A 16,506-nucleotide genomic window follows, 5' to 3' on the forward strand; every position below is an offset into this window, starting at 1 on the left:
TTCCTTCACCACTTGACTCTTGAATTTCTTCAAGGTCAATTTGCCTCCCACTGTTTCCTTGGCTTATGAAATCTATCTCTCGAAAGACACCCCTCCTTGCTACAAAGACCACATTCTCACTAGGTCTGTAGAAGAGGTAACCAAAGGATTTATGTAGGTAGCCGATGAAAATACACCTCTTACTTCGAGGTTCGAGCTTATCATGAGTCTCGCGTCTCACGAAAGCTTTACAACCCCAAATCTTGATGTGGGCTAGATTAGGAACTTTTCCAGTCCATATCTCATGAGTTGTTTTGGCAACCTTCTTTGTAGGGACCAGATTAAGGATATGGGCGGCAGTCTCTAAGGCATACCGCCATAATGAGATTAGTAGCGAAGCTCGACTCATCATGGAATGAAATATGTCCAACAAGGTTCGATTACGCCTCTCAGCCATACCATTTAACTGTGGTGTACTAGGAGGTGTCAATTGTGAGACAACCCCACATTCCTTAAGATAGTCAAGGAACTTTGTACTAAGATACTCACCACCACGATCGGATCGAAGCATCTTAATGTTCCTGCCAATTGATTCTCTACTTCCTGTTTAAACTCTTTAAACCTATCGAAAGTCTCTGACTTATGCTTGATTAATTTGACATATCCATATCTACTATAATCTTCTGTAAAAGTCACATAATAACGATTAGCATCCCTTGTGACAGTTTTGAAGGGTCCACACACATCTGTGTGTACTAGATCCAACAAACCTTCACCCCTAGCACATAAACCTGTGAAGAGTGACTTTGTCATTTTTCCAAGTAAGCATGATTCACAACTATCATCTGACTTTAGGTCAAATGACTCCAAGACTCCATCCTTTTGGAGTTGGCCTATGCGTTTCTTGCTTACATGTCCAAGACGACAATGCCACAATGATGTTTTATCCAAGTTATTATCATTAGTAGAATCAATACACAACACATTATTTCCTAATTTATCTACAACAGACACAACTTCATACACACCATCACAAGGTAATGCTTTAAAATAAAACATATTATTAAAGAAAGCATTTATTCCACCAACTTAATTATCAAAAGAAAAGGTAAACCCTTGTTTGTATAAAGCATGAAAGGAAATAATATTTCTTGTCATTTCAGGCGAGTAACAACATTTATTCAAATCTAAAGTAAACTCACTACTTAGCAACAAAGTATAAACTCCAATCTTGGTGACAGGTGTAACTTTCCTATTTCCCATGATCAAGTTTATCTTCCCATGCTCCACATTCTCACTTCTTCTTAGTCTCTGCAAATCAGAACAAATATGAATACCATAGCCGGTATCAAGGACCCAAGAGTTAGAATAGGGTGAGTTATTAGATAATATAGTGTAAATACCTGCATGGTTGGGTTTTACTTTCCCATCCTTCAGATCTTGCTGGTACTTTTGGCAGTTCCACTTCCTGTGCGCCTTTTCATGGCAATAGAAGCATTCAGCCTCTTTTGGGTCAGAAGAAGGAGTGACGAAACCTTTCTTGGTTCCGCTTGAAGAGGAGCCATCAAGGGTCTTACCCTTGGTACCCTTCGAAGGGTTCTTCCTCTTTTCCCTCTACCTTTCCCGATTGTCAGGATAGGTGTAGAGTTTGGAGTAAGAGTAGGAGTGGTAACAACCGACTTACCTTTAAGACCTGATTCTGCGGTCTTTAGGAGTCCTTGAAGTTTGCTGAGGGTGACTTCTTCCTTGTTCATGTGGTATGTCATGCGGAATTGATCATAACACGATGGTAAGGAGTGCAAAATGATATCTATTGCTAACTCCTCTGGGAATTTCACATTCAGCTTCATTAAACGGTCCACATATCTTTACATTTTCTACATGTGGCCCGTGATGGGTTCACCATCCTTCATTCGGGTTGTTATCATGGAGGAGATGATTTCATATCGCTCTTGACGAGCACTCTGATGGTAGCGGTCCATCAAATCCTGGTGCATTTTAAAAGGATAGTAGTCCTCATAGGACTTTTGGAGCTCGGCTGTCATAGTGGCCATCATGATGCATGCCACTTTGGTAGCATCTCTTTCATGTACCTCATATTCAGCAAGCTCCTCAGGAGTAGCAGTCGGCTCGGGTACCTTAAGCTCCTTGTCGAGAACATATTCTTTGTTCTCATACCGAGTGACCATCCTGATGTTCCTGATCCAATCTGTAAAGTTGGATCCATCAAAGATGACTCTCCCACAAAGGTTCATGAGAGAGAAGGAGCCGATAGGGTTTGATCCAAAAGCAGCATTGTTGGAAGACATCAGAAAAGAAGAAAACAAGTTTAGATTAGATATAAAGATAGTCCTTAATAAAACACCCAAATGTAATATTAAGGCTAGGATCCAATCACAATATATTATAACTTAGAAGAGGGATGTCGTAATCTAACCTAAAACATATTTGAAAGGTAGGTGAATGACGATTCACCAATTTCCACCATGAAAAACGAAATATAAAAATTATTAGGTTTTATTTGGTTTTAGAAACTCCTAGATTCTTTTGAGCTTCATTGAACTTTTCAATGGCATGTTTCAATCTCGAGTGTGCCCTTCATGTTTTGTGACTGGGATACCGAGGATCACAAAACAAGGTGTGAAGTAACCATGCAAATTACTTGGTACCCTTAATGTTTTTTCACTTAATCGATGTGCCGATTAACCACACGCGCTCCACCGACCTATGAAAAACCTTAAGTCACCCTTTGCCTACCTTGTTAAGTCGAAGTTAGTGTGTCGGTTAACCACACACGCTCCACCAACGACTTAATCAAAGTGCAAAGTGTAATTTCATGGATTAGCACATTATTCACATTTTCCTAAAATAACTAAGATTGGGAATTTATAAAAACATTTAGTTACTTTATAATAATCATTATACTTTTAATGAGAATTTTAAGTCATTGTCCTATCCGTTCGGCTAACGACCCTCCACCAGTCAAGGAAGCGGTGGGTGAGAGTGGACACCCATTAAGCTGCCATTTTATAGGCAACAACCTTATACCCCCTTATAGACCGACTTCGTGAATGAGGCCTACTAACGGTAAAACAACTTAATCTTTTACATATATATAATAATTAACCATTAATGTTATAAATAGTATAAGGGTTGAATTTTAACTTTTATACATATATACATACATATATATATATATATACATACATATATATATATATATATATATATATATATATATATATATATATATATATATATATTAACTTATAATATTATAAAGTATAAGGGTTGAATTTTAACTTTTAAAATTCTAGGGGTTGGAACTAAAGTTTATTAAGATGACTTTACATGTTCCAAAACTTGAGGGCAAGTTTTGTAACTTTACAAAACCTTCAATTCATAACTTATGAGTTATTAAAATGAAGACTCTTCATTGTTGTAACTTATGTGTTCTTTTAGTGGACTTAATACAAAGAGACTTTTGGTTATCCATAACTTGAGGACAAGTTATGGACTCCATTAAAACACATAAAGATCATGAATTCAGCATTAAACAAGTAATTCCTATGATCTATCAAGAACTCATAAGAACATGAATAATCATATCAAAATTTCAAGAACATATGAGCACATATAATCATGTAATTTTGATATTAGCCATTGTAAATGGATTAGAACAATCATTACACCAGCTAAAACAGATTTTAAAACATCAAAACAGTTTAGGATAATGTTTCTAGTCCATTTCCAGCAGCAAAAGTCGAAAATATTCACTCTGCATAGCCAGCTCGTCGAGTGCATGAACTGACTCACCGAGTTGGTTGAAGTTTCGCTTGGACTCGTCGCTCCCCCGATGGACTCGGCGAGTCCTCTGTGCACACAGCAAAACTTTGACTTTTCCAGCTATTTTGCATCAAGTATCAACAAACAAGCCTAGGCTCTGATACCACTGATGGGTTTTCAACATTCTAACACTCCTAGTGTACATGCAACCCTATAAAACCTTGGATCTATGTTTGTCTAAAATACATGCAAAATACTTTTTCCAAGGTTCATAATCCTATCTATCATACATGGGGAACTTTGAACATAAAAGATGACTAGAATTACATACCTTGTAGTTGATTTGATTCCTTGAAAAAAAAACCTTGAGAGCCTAGCACCCCAACTGTGATGCCTCAAATGTTTCACACAACACCGAGTGCTTTGGAATGACTTTGAGAGAATGTAGAACACTTCTAAATTCGACTTGCCCTCTATTCTTTTTGGTGTAGCTGATTTTGGTGGATGTTATGTTCCTTATATAGTGTGTTACACTTAGGGTTACACCATGTAAACCCTAATGTAACATGGCTCTTCATTTCCATGACCCATGGGTTTGTAACTCCCATGGAGCATCCTATGGACCTTAGCCCAACTAGATAATCCATGGAGCATCTAGCCTACTATACAAGTATGGATGATTTACACAATCAACCCATATATTTAATTAGTCTCCTTTTGATCACTTAATTAATTCTAGATTAATTCTTGATCAATACTAACTAAATAATATTATTAATATATTAGAGCTTATAATATATTAATAAACCACAAGTGTTATTTCTCTCATTTAGTCTATCCAAATGCATGATGCAACGCAACCCAAATGGACCATGTCGGGTCGGGTCAAGTACATACCAGAAATAGTTATGGACTTAGACACCTTATCCAACAATTATGTGGTAGTAGTAGGGGTGGAATAGTCCCCATATCTGGTTGAAAGAGACCGAAGTGTAGGCCAGTACCCAGATATGCTAGGCAGTATCTGGTTGAAAGAGAGCGAAGGGTAGGCCAGCACCCAGATATGCTAGGCGGTTACCGGTTGAAAGAGATCGAAGGGGTAGGTCGGGCAGCCATATATGTCTGACAGTATGTTATTGTATGGTATATGATATGATGGGGGAACTCACTAAGCCTTGTGCTTACGTTTTACAGTTTTGTTTTCAGGTACCTCTTCTTTGAAGGGAAAGGAGCCAGCATGACTGCAGCGTATCACACACACGATTTTCTGCATATGAGTTCTTTGGATTTGTACTCTGACATTGCTACTATTTTATGACATGCTTTTGAGACACATGATCTATGGTTTTATGAAATGAAATGATTGATGATGTTTTCTATAAATTGTTTTATGAATCGTTATATCATAAATGAAATTTTGGTCATGATTTTTGGGATATTACATATCGAATTGATATTCAAACAGAAATCATATTCCAAAACAAAATTAGTCCTGGATCTTGTGAGGAACAAATGTCGTGGGTGTCGAACATTTTATCAAGACCACTCAAAATGAAAGAATATGATTTTGAATACGAAAGAAAGGTACAGAAAAAAAATGTTTTGTTACATTCTAGAACAAAAGTTCCCGTCAATTCCTTGATTGTTTCGAAATATTGGGTTTCACCTTCATCACGGTCTCATGAATCCAGATCCTAAACACAGACTTATTACATACCTAAAACCTGGTTGGTTTGCACCAAAGATGTCTTGGGTATGTGTCATTGTGTGTGATCGTGTAAGAAGATTTGATGAAAAAGATTGGTGAAAGTATTGAACGTACCTCTGCTATTAGTGGACCAAGCATGAAACTCTTAACTATTTTGAGAATAGTAAGGTAGCTCAGGGACTAATGTGAATATAGCCTGATTGGGAAGAAATTATCGTGATGAGAAATTCATTAAGGCTTCGAAACACATTGAGTCATGGAGGCTTAGGTCGACATGCTACAACATGCTTCTAGGGACACTTAACTAGTACAAAGTATCAAATATGTACCTTTCCCTAGAGCTGCAAAACATGAACCACTAAAAATCTTCGCGAGAAAGCTGCACAATCCTGTTAACCAAACAAAATAGAGAAAAAAATATTTTTGGCTTTTTGATTTTTGAAAAAAAAATACAAAAATAAGAAAATCTTTTTGATATTTTTGATTTTTGAAATAAAAGAACAAAAATAAGAAAATCTTTTTGACATTTTTGATTTGGTTTTTAAAAGAAACGAACAAGAAAAAAATGTACCAGACTCGCGAAGTGTAAAGTGTCGACAAAATGAGTGAATGTATCGACATTACAATGAGAATGAAGTAGTGAAGCATGCTCTGAATTGTTAAGAGGAATGTCGAATGTGAAGGGTGTCGAAGCGCTGACTGTGAACAGTAACCTATGAATGGATCATCGAGAGTTCGACATCACTTGACATTATGACGAATTCAGACCAAGAACAGCATCCGCATCTAGCATACCTAAGCTCGATAAAATTCGAAGAAAACTCTTTTCATCCAATGGTTTTGTAAAGATATCAGCAAGCTGATCTATTGTCTTTAAAGAGTGAACTTCTATGTTGCCATCTTCAACATGATCTTTGATAAAGTGATAACGAAGTGCAATGTGTTTGGTCTTCGAATGTTTTACAGGGTTATGGCAGATGCGAATTGTACTTTGTGAGTAACAATACAACGGAATTTTCTACATGTTGATTGCATAATCACGCAGTTGACTTTGAATCCAAATGATTTGAGAAGTACTAGCTGCAGCAGCAGCATATTCTGCTTCTGCTGTGGAAATCGAAACACAGGTTTGTTTCTTTGATTACCAGCTTACAAGCTTCACATCACAAAGTTGACATCCGTCACTTGTGCTTTTATGATCAAGTTGACAACCACCCAAGTCAGCATCCAAAAATGCTTGAATGAAAAACCCTGTTTTCGAAAGATACCATAATCCTAACGAAATTGTGCCTTTGAGATAGCGAAAAATGTTCTTGACAGCTGTGAGATGAGGTTCCCTAGGATTCGATTGGTACCTAGCACAACTGCAAACTACAAACATAATATCAGGTCGACTAGCTGTAAGATATAATAAGGTGCCAATCATTCTTCGATATAAAGTGAGATCAACAGTCGGCTTATCCAACGAAGGACCAAGTTTCGTTCCAACATGAAGAAGTTTCAAAGGTTCAACAATAACCAAAATGTACCTCTTTTTGTTGAGATTTTCAACCGTCGAAGGACTACAAAGGTCAATATGAAGAAGTTCCAAAGGTTCAGCACTCTTCGAATCAATGACAATCAGATGACCTTGTCTATGTTGTTTCCCTTGTTCGCAAGTTGCACATAAAGTATCATTATCAAATTTTAATACTGGCAAACCACGAACATGATCTTTTACCACCAATTAATTCAGATTCTTGAAATTCAAGTGAGAAAGTCTTCGATTCCATAGCTAGCTTATGTCGGATGAAGCTTTCAAAAGTAAGAAAACTGAGGGAACACCAACAATGGGTTTGATGTCAATAGTAAACATGTCGCCTTTTCTTTTAGATTTGAGCAAGACTTCTTTTGTATCGATATTCGAAATCACACTTCCTTCTTCATTAAAAACAACCTGATTTCCAGTGCCCACAACAAGTTGTGAAACACTTATGAAGTTGTGTTGAAGACCTTCGACATATGCTACCCTGTTAACAGTAAACTTGCCATTCGTAACTTTACCATGACCTTTGACATAACACTTGTGATTATTACTGAATTTCACCACTCCAGCATTATCTATACTTCGATAATCTCACAAGTTTTCTTTCCTACCAGTCATGTGACGAGAGCAACCAATATCAATGTACCATTTGTCATCATATTGATCGTCATATAAAACCTACAATCAGTGAAAGAATTTAGGTCCCCAAGGCTGTTTGGTCCTTGGTTATTAGAACAAAATGCATGATGAAATGAAGTTCCTAGAACCCAATTATGAACTTTGCATTTCAAACTGTCAATTAAGTCAACTTTGTTAGATAATGGTATTGAAATGAAATCATTCGTTGGTTTTTAATCAACGCTGAGTTTCCCTTTAACCTTCTCAGTTCGTTTCACCTCAACTTTCGCTTTTGGAACAACTATCCACTATCGAACCGATGGATTCGACTCCTTGGATGATGAGCTTCCATTTGTCGATTCATTCAAGTAGCTTTCATAAGCATACCTGATCCCTTCTTGAGAAAATTTACCACTTCGATATTGTTTACCTTTTCCTTCTAACCAATGATTGATATTTTTAACATCTGTTATTCCTTTGGAATACGAAGTATTACTTGGTTTCTTCGAAGGATGATTGGGAAAATAAGGTTGTGTAGGTTTGAATGTATCATTTCTCTTTGCATTTACGTTCAACTTTTCAAGATGTTGTTTTGAAAAACCAGATTTTTCATGTGGTTGAAATCGATTTTGAAACAATTTTTGATAACCAACATTTGATCTTTGAAAAGCTTGTGGACCATTCAAAAATTTCTTTTGATTAGAATATTGAGAAGAATTCCTTTGTTCATTTGGTTGAAAACCATTTCTTTGAAAGTTATTTTGTGAAACCCTTTTGTTTTGAGAATAATGAACAAAATTCTTTAATTGTTGATTTTTCACAAAACTCTCTTTGTTTGAGTTTTGAAAATTTGGTTTAGAATTGGATAACGAAGCTTGTTGTTGACTTTTTGAAACATCTTTTTGTGATTGACTTTTTGACAAATCTTTTTGAGATTGAGCGAATGTTTTCTTAATAAAAGACTTGTTTTGAGAATTTGTCTGAACTGGTTTATACTTAATTGGTTCATATGATTTATTGGATAAAATGTTTTGTTTCTTTCGAGACTCAATATTTTGCCAATAAACCTTTTTTCTTGCTTTAGTCATCTGAATCCCTTGTTCTTTAGAAATCTTTTCAATTTGTTCCTTGAAATTTTGAACATTTTGTTTTGACTTTTCATAAACTTTTTCATTTGATTGTTTTTCCTCTTTTGGCTTATCAGTTTTAACAACCCAGTTTCTTTGTGGTTTCTGTCTTTGAAAAATGAAAGAGTTCTTGTTGAGATTATTTTCGACAGTGCTTTGATTGGAGAAAAATCCTTCTTTCGAAGCTTTCTTGTTATCATCTTCAACAATTTTTGTTGATTTCATAGTTAACTTTATCACCATTCCCAGTAGTAACAAACACCTGATTTGGAAAAATAACTTCATCTATGCATATGAAGTTTGGATACACCACCAAATTTGATTCAAGATAATGAGATCTTTTTTCCTTCATGTTTGTGTCAAACTTCTCAGTTTCCTCATAGACCTGATCAACTACAGCCCGGGGTATGGTTGTTTCTACTATCATCATCACTTTCTTTGATATCTTCGATAGTCACATGGTCAGGACCATGAACTTTCGAAGTCGAGGGTTGGTCAGTGTCAACATTAACCGAAGAATCTTAACAGGCTTCTTTACCCTTAGCCATTGAAGTGACATTAATGACAGATAACTGAGAACAATCAACAACTTCCTCCTACTCAATTTTGCTAATATCATCATAATCATCTTCGATATCAGGAAAATTGTTTTGAGAGTTAGATGATGAATTCTCAGTTCTTTTCAAAATTTTGATTTGTTCGTTTTTGGTCATGGTCTCATTTACAATGTTAACAACATCATTCGCATCTAAACATTCATCAATTTTCACAACACCATATGCATAAGAATCTATTGGGACCTTATCATATTCAACAAATTTATTTTCATAGTCATAGGAAGTCGAATCTATTTTTTCCCTTTCGAAAGCTAAAAAGGGAAAAAGTTTCCTATGTTGTTCTTTGCTAATATCAGACGAATGATGTAAAGCAGTAGATTTCCCATACAACCTTTTTTCAGTATTACAGTAAATGTTTTGTTGTTTATGCAAATCTTTATTATCAGATCTAAGACCGTCTCGGTCACACATTACATGAGTCAATTGTAAATCTAATTGATCTATCATAGTTTTCTTGGTCTCCAATATCCTCTGAGTTTCTAGTAGTTATGTAATGAAATTTTTGACATCACTACTAGCATAAATAAGCAAATCATTAACGTAAGTAATTGCTTTATCAAACTCAGATAACATACCTGCCAAGTTATGGGTGACTTATAAGCAGTTGTCAAGACGAAGCATCTCCCAGTGACAATCTCCTCATCCTCATGCATTGCAAACATTTCCCCATGTGTAGGGTTTCGTAATTTTCGTCATCGGACCCTGATGACCAAATTTGATATGTCCCTTCTTCCTCATCCATTCCTTTTGTAACCAACGACATTCCCTTAGTCTTCGATCTCACTTCCTCAAGCCTCTCCACATAATAGGCTTCGTCCTTGACTCTGTTATTCTTCTCATCTCCCTTCATAAGCATACAGTCATTAACCATGTGATTTGCTCCATTACAGTAATAGCAGTCAAATCCTGAGTCACCTTTAAGCTTTTTCTCCATCTTCGCATCTTTAGCCTTGACATCCTTCTTCTCCACTTTCTTTTCCTCACTCACAGTCTTCCTGAGAAATTTCCTTTCACTTCACTTGCTCGTGGCTTCGCATTAAAAGGCTCTTTGGAAAACTTCTTCACTCGATTGTTCCAGTAAAAGCCACTGCTTCGTCATCAGAGTTGACGATCAAGCCTTCATCTTCTGGATTCTCCTTCTCAGCAATTTATTTCTCAACCTCTCTTCCATCATCCTTCAACACAAGAGCAAGAGGTCCACCCAGACTGATCCTTGTTTCCTCAACAATCTCATTCACTTCATATTCATGTGCTTTTAACACATTATAGAGATCATTCAATGAAAAATAGTCGAAACTTTGTTGAGTTTCTATCACTAGACTGAGATTACGCCATTCTTTTCGAAGCCCCATGACGAAAGTCAAGTTGAATTCCATTGTTGACCATATCACTCCATATTTGTTGCACTTGTAAATCTGTTCATTCAGACGATCATAATAGAGCTCAATGGATTCACCTTCTTTTTGCTTGAATCCACCTAACTCCAATAGACATTGCTTAACAGAACTTATCTTTGTCTTTTCACTACCTTGGTACTTATTCTTCAAAGTTTCCCAAAATTCATTTGATGTCTTGCAACTACGCACATAGTTGTACACAACTGGTGGAAGTGCACCACGTAATTTACACAAGCATCGTTTCTCATTTTTCAACAGTTTCTCAGCTTGTTCAGCAACATTTGGATTGTTAGCTGCAGTTCCAACATTTTTCATCGCAATAGGAGCATGAACATCTTCAGTAATACATTTCCAGAGTTCCTCGTCTATTCCATTCAGATAGTCCTCCATTCCATCAACCCATTGATCATAATATTCCGGAATCAACATAGGAATTTTAGTGGATGAACCAAGAAGATGAGAGTATGAAGTCATGGTGTTCATGTTAACGTTCGCCATTGTTGTACGGACAAAATTTGTGAAAAGCTTCAGAAATTGAGATTTGATTAACAAAACTTTCAGAAAACTGACACTGAATACTCGATCTAACAAATGGTAATCAGAATCGAATCAAAACAGATGATTTGTGATGATTTTCAGAATCAAAAGAGCGGAATATTTTGAATCTAGAACGAGACTCAAAACCTTTTGAAAACTTAAGAAAATCATATCAAATCTGAATGAATCTTGCTCTGGTACCAAATGAAGATACGATTTAATCGAGTAAGTAATACGAGATCAGAATCAAGAAAGAATTAAGAACACAATATCAAAATATAATCTGGTTGGCTCGATTACGCTTTCTGGAAATACAGAGAAATATCAGAGAGTACAAGTCGAATGCAAAGCTACTCTTTAACTCTAGTATTCATCCCATATATATAGGGATAAGGAAAGCGTACAAAAAATATAAGGGACTAAGAAACTTAAGCTTCGATACAAAATGCCCTTATAATAAACTAACATACAAACATATTTCGACACTAAGAAAGACCTAGATAAACTTCGACACCGCACAACATCTTTCGACCTCCACAAATAGCAAAAGTGAAATAATCCTCTATCATTGTTTAGGCAACCACCCACTAAAACCATTCTCTAGCAGATATAGAAGACATACACAGATTGCATCATCGTCCTATAACTTATTAAGTGAATGTTTAAACACATCAATAACATCGTCTAATTTCATAGATACATTCATCGCGACCATAGGAAATACACGGGAACTGAATGGGGCGCCGGAAACGAAGGCAAAAAAAATAGTCAACAAAGTGGAAGCCAATGAGAAAACAAAATTCTTTCTTCCCGAAAGACAGGTTGTAACCCCCAAGAATATCGACATCGACTTTAGGTTTACAAGTCAGTGTAATTAATGCATCAAAAATCATGTCATGCTGCAAATACATAATTCTAAAATAAGTGATAACCATTATGGACATGTTCTTCGCATTTCGGACTAGATCTACGTATTCTGACCAGTTCCTTGCATTTCAGAGCATTTTGGATTGTTATTTTTATTTTGGAATACTAATTTTCGATTTATAATACCCTAATGTAATAATTAAACTAGTGTTGGGTTAGTCCTAATACATTTGAAACATGTATTTGCTACTCTGAGACATGTTCAGTAAATTATGGAAATGTTCTTTGTATTCCGGATGAAATTTCTAAAAACAAAAAGTTTCAAACTAAACTACTAAGATTATAAGACTTACACGTTAAAACAACATGTTCATCATTATCGTTGTCCATATCTTAAGTCAGCGATCGGAATGCGTATCGGAATGGGTTGGAATGCCGAAAAGCTTGGCCGGAACGTGTTAGAATGTGTTGAGAATTCAACATCCATAATAAAATCAAGATCCGAAATATAATCGGGAAAATGGATTTGAAAATCGAAATCGGGAATAACTACTATTACTCCGAAATTGGCATTTCGGAGGGTTGTTGATGGGCCGACGCAGCCCACTATGAAGTCCGAAATGGACTCCGAAATAACCCATTCTAGATATAATAAATATTTTTCAAAAAATAATTTATAAAAGTTATTTTTTCAAAAATATATAAAACAAATAATTAGATTCATCAATTTCCTTTTATATAAGGCTAAGAGGTATGGAGGGGGTAAGGCACGCGTGAGTTCCTATGTGGCACACTAACTCGCTAGGGAACACCACCCCAAAGGCTGTTGGGTTGGTTATGGAGTGAGATGGAGTGGTAGAGGAGACGGATGAAGACATACAAAATAATTGGTGAAGTTGGACAAAACAAAAATAAAAATAAAATTATTTAAATTAAAAAATTTAAAAGATAAATAAAAGAGAGTGATAACAATTTCCAAAGGTTAATGGTTTGATAGTGAGCTTGCAATGAAATTGACGTAACCCTAAGTTGATTTTGAATGAATTGAATGTGGCCATCTAAAAAGGGCTTTTAGCCCAGTGGTATCCAGTGTTGCCTCTCTTCTTGAGGTTGAGGGTTCAAGTCTCGTTGTGGACATAGATGAATTTAAGATGTAGTTTAGCAGTAGGTTAGATTTGCCGTTTCAAAAAAAAAGAACGTGGTCATCCCGATAGCCTAAAACAAAAAAATACTTTTAATTAATTATTTATTTTATTATATACGAATTGCTTATCTGACAAATATTTTAAAAAAGAAATGAAAACAAAACGATGTATATATCGACGCTACTATTTAACTTATTAATTTTAATTAAATTATAAAGGACTATTAAACTACTTAAATAAATAAATAAAAAGCAGGGATGTTGAAAATATCCAGGGGATTTGTTGTGCATGACAGAAAGACTCAGTAAGTGGTCACGTGACCACCCATTTGTGTCAGCCATTTCCACTGTTGGCACATGTTCGTACAATCCCAATACGACACACCTTCTCTCTTTAAATCTATACATTCCTGCAGCCATCTATACTAACGGTGATATTATTTTACGATGTACAGACCCTTAATATCCATTATATAAAATAAGAAACATGATTTATGAAGGTAATAATTTTTTTATTTGTTGACATTATTTTACGATGTACATCCATCTATTCCTTCCTACAGCAATCTATACTAACGAGTGGGTCTATTATTTATAGCTCTCATTCGTATAAATACATATAAATAGTCAAATTATATAGTACACATTATTTCATTCATACGGCATATACAAAATAATTTGGGAATACATATAGTCAACTATAATAAACGAGAATTGCAATCAGTGTTTAATTTTTTGATTAACTGGAAAATAAATCAATACCAAATTGAAATTACAATCTCATATATACCTATCGGCTATACTATATATATATATATATATATATATATATATATATATATATATATATATATATATATAGTCTGGTTCTGATGATGATGACTCTTTTTAAAGTCACGACTCGTGATGACACCTTCAAAAAATTGAAAAAAAAAATCTAAAAAAATACAAATCATATAATCGAGCATAGTACTATATCTGAGAGAAAAAAAAAATGAAAAAAAAATTTTGCATCATTAAAATTGAATCATGGTTCATAAAAGTTGAATCATATATCATAAAAATGATCAATACTTTAATTTTAATGATCTTTTTTTTTCAATTTTTTTCTCTCTGATGTAGTATTATTCTCGATTTTATGATTTGCATTTTTTTAGATTTTTTTTTCAATTTTTTTAAGGTGTCCTAATGAGTCGTCGCCCGATCCTGTTTCTATATATATATATATATATATATATATATATATATATATATATATATATATATATATATATATATATATATATATATATATATATATATATATATATATTCTAATTTACCAACCTATAAATAAATTGTATTAGGTCTTTATAACCAACTTGTTAAAGTCCCAAGTTTACTTGGTCTCAAAGTCCTACTCGACTTAGGATTCCAATAATCACCCCTGAATCTGTAAATCATTCTAGAGACTTCTTCGATCCCGATCAAGTTCGGCATTTCCTTGAACTTGGTTCGAGCTAGTGATTTTGTAAGAATGATTGTCTTTTGTTCTTCACCGGGAATGTACTCCACCTCCACTAGATCATTTTCTAAACAATTACGAATGAAGTGAAACATCGTGTGGATGTGTTTACTCCTTCCATGAAAAACAGGATTCTTCGTTAGTTCGATAGCCGACTTTTTTTAATCAACTCTTAGAACCACCTTCTCTTGCGCTTTGTTCATGATTTCTCCGAGCAAATCTTGAAACCATATTGCTTGGCATGCGGTCGCCGTGGCCGCCATGAACTCCGCCTCGCAAGATGATAAAGCAACAGTATCTTGCTTTTACGAACACCATGTTATCGGAGATGACCCGTAGTAGAAAATGTGATCGGTTGTGCTTTTTCCGTCATCTGGGTCAACATTGTGACTACTATCACTATATCCAGTGAGTTGCTTTTGTCACATCCTCTCGTACTTGATTTTGTATCCCGTTGTTCCCCGTAAGTAACGAAGGATATGCTTGATTGCACCGCCATGTGATTCTCTTGGACTTTGTATGTATCGGCTAACGACTCCAACCACATATGTCATATCGGGTCTGGTTTGCAAGAGATATCTAAGGCATCCTACCACCTTTCGATATTGTGTTGGGTCGATTTCGGGTTCATATTCGGCCTTCGATAATTTATTTCCCGATTCAATTGGAGTGTAGGTCGGATTGCACTCATGAAAACCAACTTCTTTTAGAATGCGTCGAGCATACGCTTCTTGGTTTATAGTAATCCTTGATTCTTCTTGTTTAAATTCAATGCCAAGATAGTAAGTTAATCTTCCAAGATCTGACATCTCAAGAGTTCTTGGACATCTCGAATTTGAACCTTTTGATCATTTTCAAATTTGTACTTGATGGGTTTTAAGCACTATAACATCCTTATGGTGCACATACAACCCTAATGCTTTGGATCTAAGTTTTCTCAAGTTATACATGCAATAAAATTATCCAAAGCATGAAACCGACAACTAGCATACAATTGGAGATATATAACATAAAAACTAGTTAGATGAATACCTCTTTGTTGTAGCTTGTAAAACTTGACCTTTCAAGAGCTTAGCACCTCAAATGTGATGCCTCAAATGATTCACAAAACTCCAAGAACAAATGGAGGACAATGTGAGAGAGACTAGGAGGCACCAAAATCGGCTAGCTTCTTCTTGGAATGCACAAGTGCCGATTTTAGGGTTTAGGGATTATATTTATAGTGTAGAATTCCAAGGGTCTCTTGTAAACCCTAATTTATTCACTTAGGTTTTTGATCCAATAATTCATTTGATAGCCTTTTGGACTAATTCTTCATGGACTCACACATAAATCCATCACTAATCAATCATGAATCATTGGCCCAAACCTATATGTATCACTGATTTACATAACCAACCCACGTTAATTTAATCAGTCTCTTTTGATCACTAAATTAATTCCTAATCAATACCAATTAAATAATATGATTTCTCAATTAATATATTATTCTTATAATATATTAATAAATCACAAATAACCTATTTCTCAATTATCCATCCTATCAAATTGCTCCAATGAATGCAACCCAAATAGACGATGCTATTATCGGGTCAAGTACATACCAATTATAGTTATGGGCTTAGACACCTAATCCAATAGTCTCCCACTTGGATAAGTCTAATAACTATTATTGCAAGTACGACTTCAGAATCCGA

This window comes from Lactuca virosa, chromosome 4 (assembly GCF_052849685.1).
Source record: "Lactuca virosa cultivar CGN04683 chromosome 4, Lactuca_virosa_CGN04683_v6, whole genome shotgun sequence".
NCBI classification, from domain to species: Eukaryota; Viridiplantae; Streptophyta; class Magnoliopsida; order Asterales; family Asteraceae; genus Lactuca; species Lactuca virosa.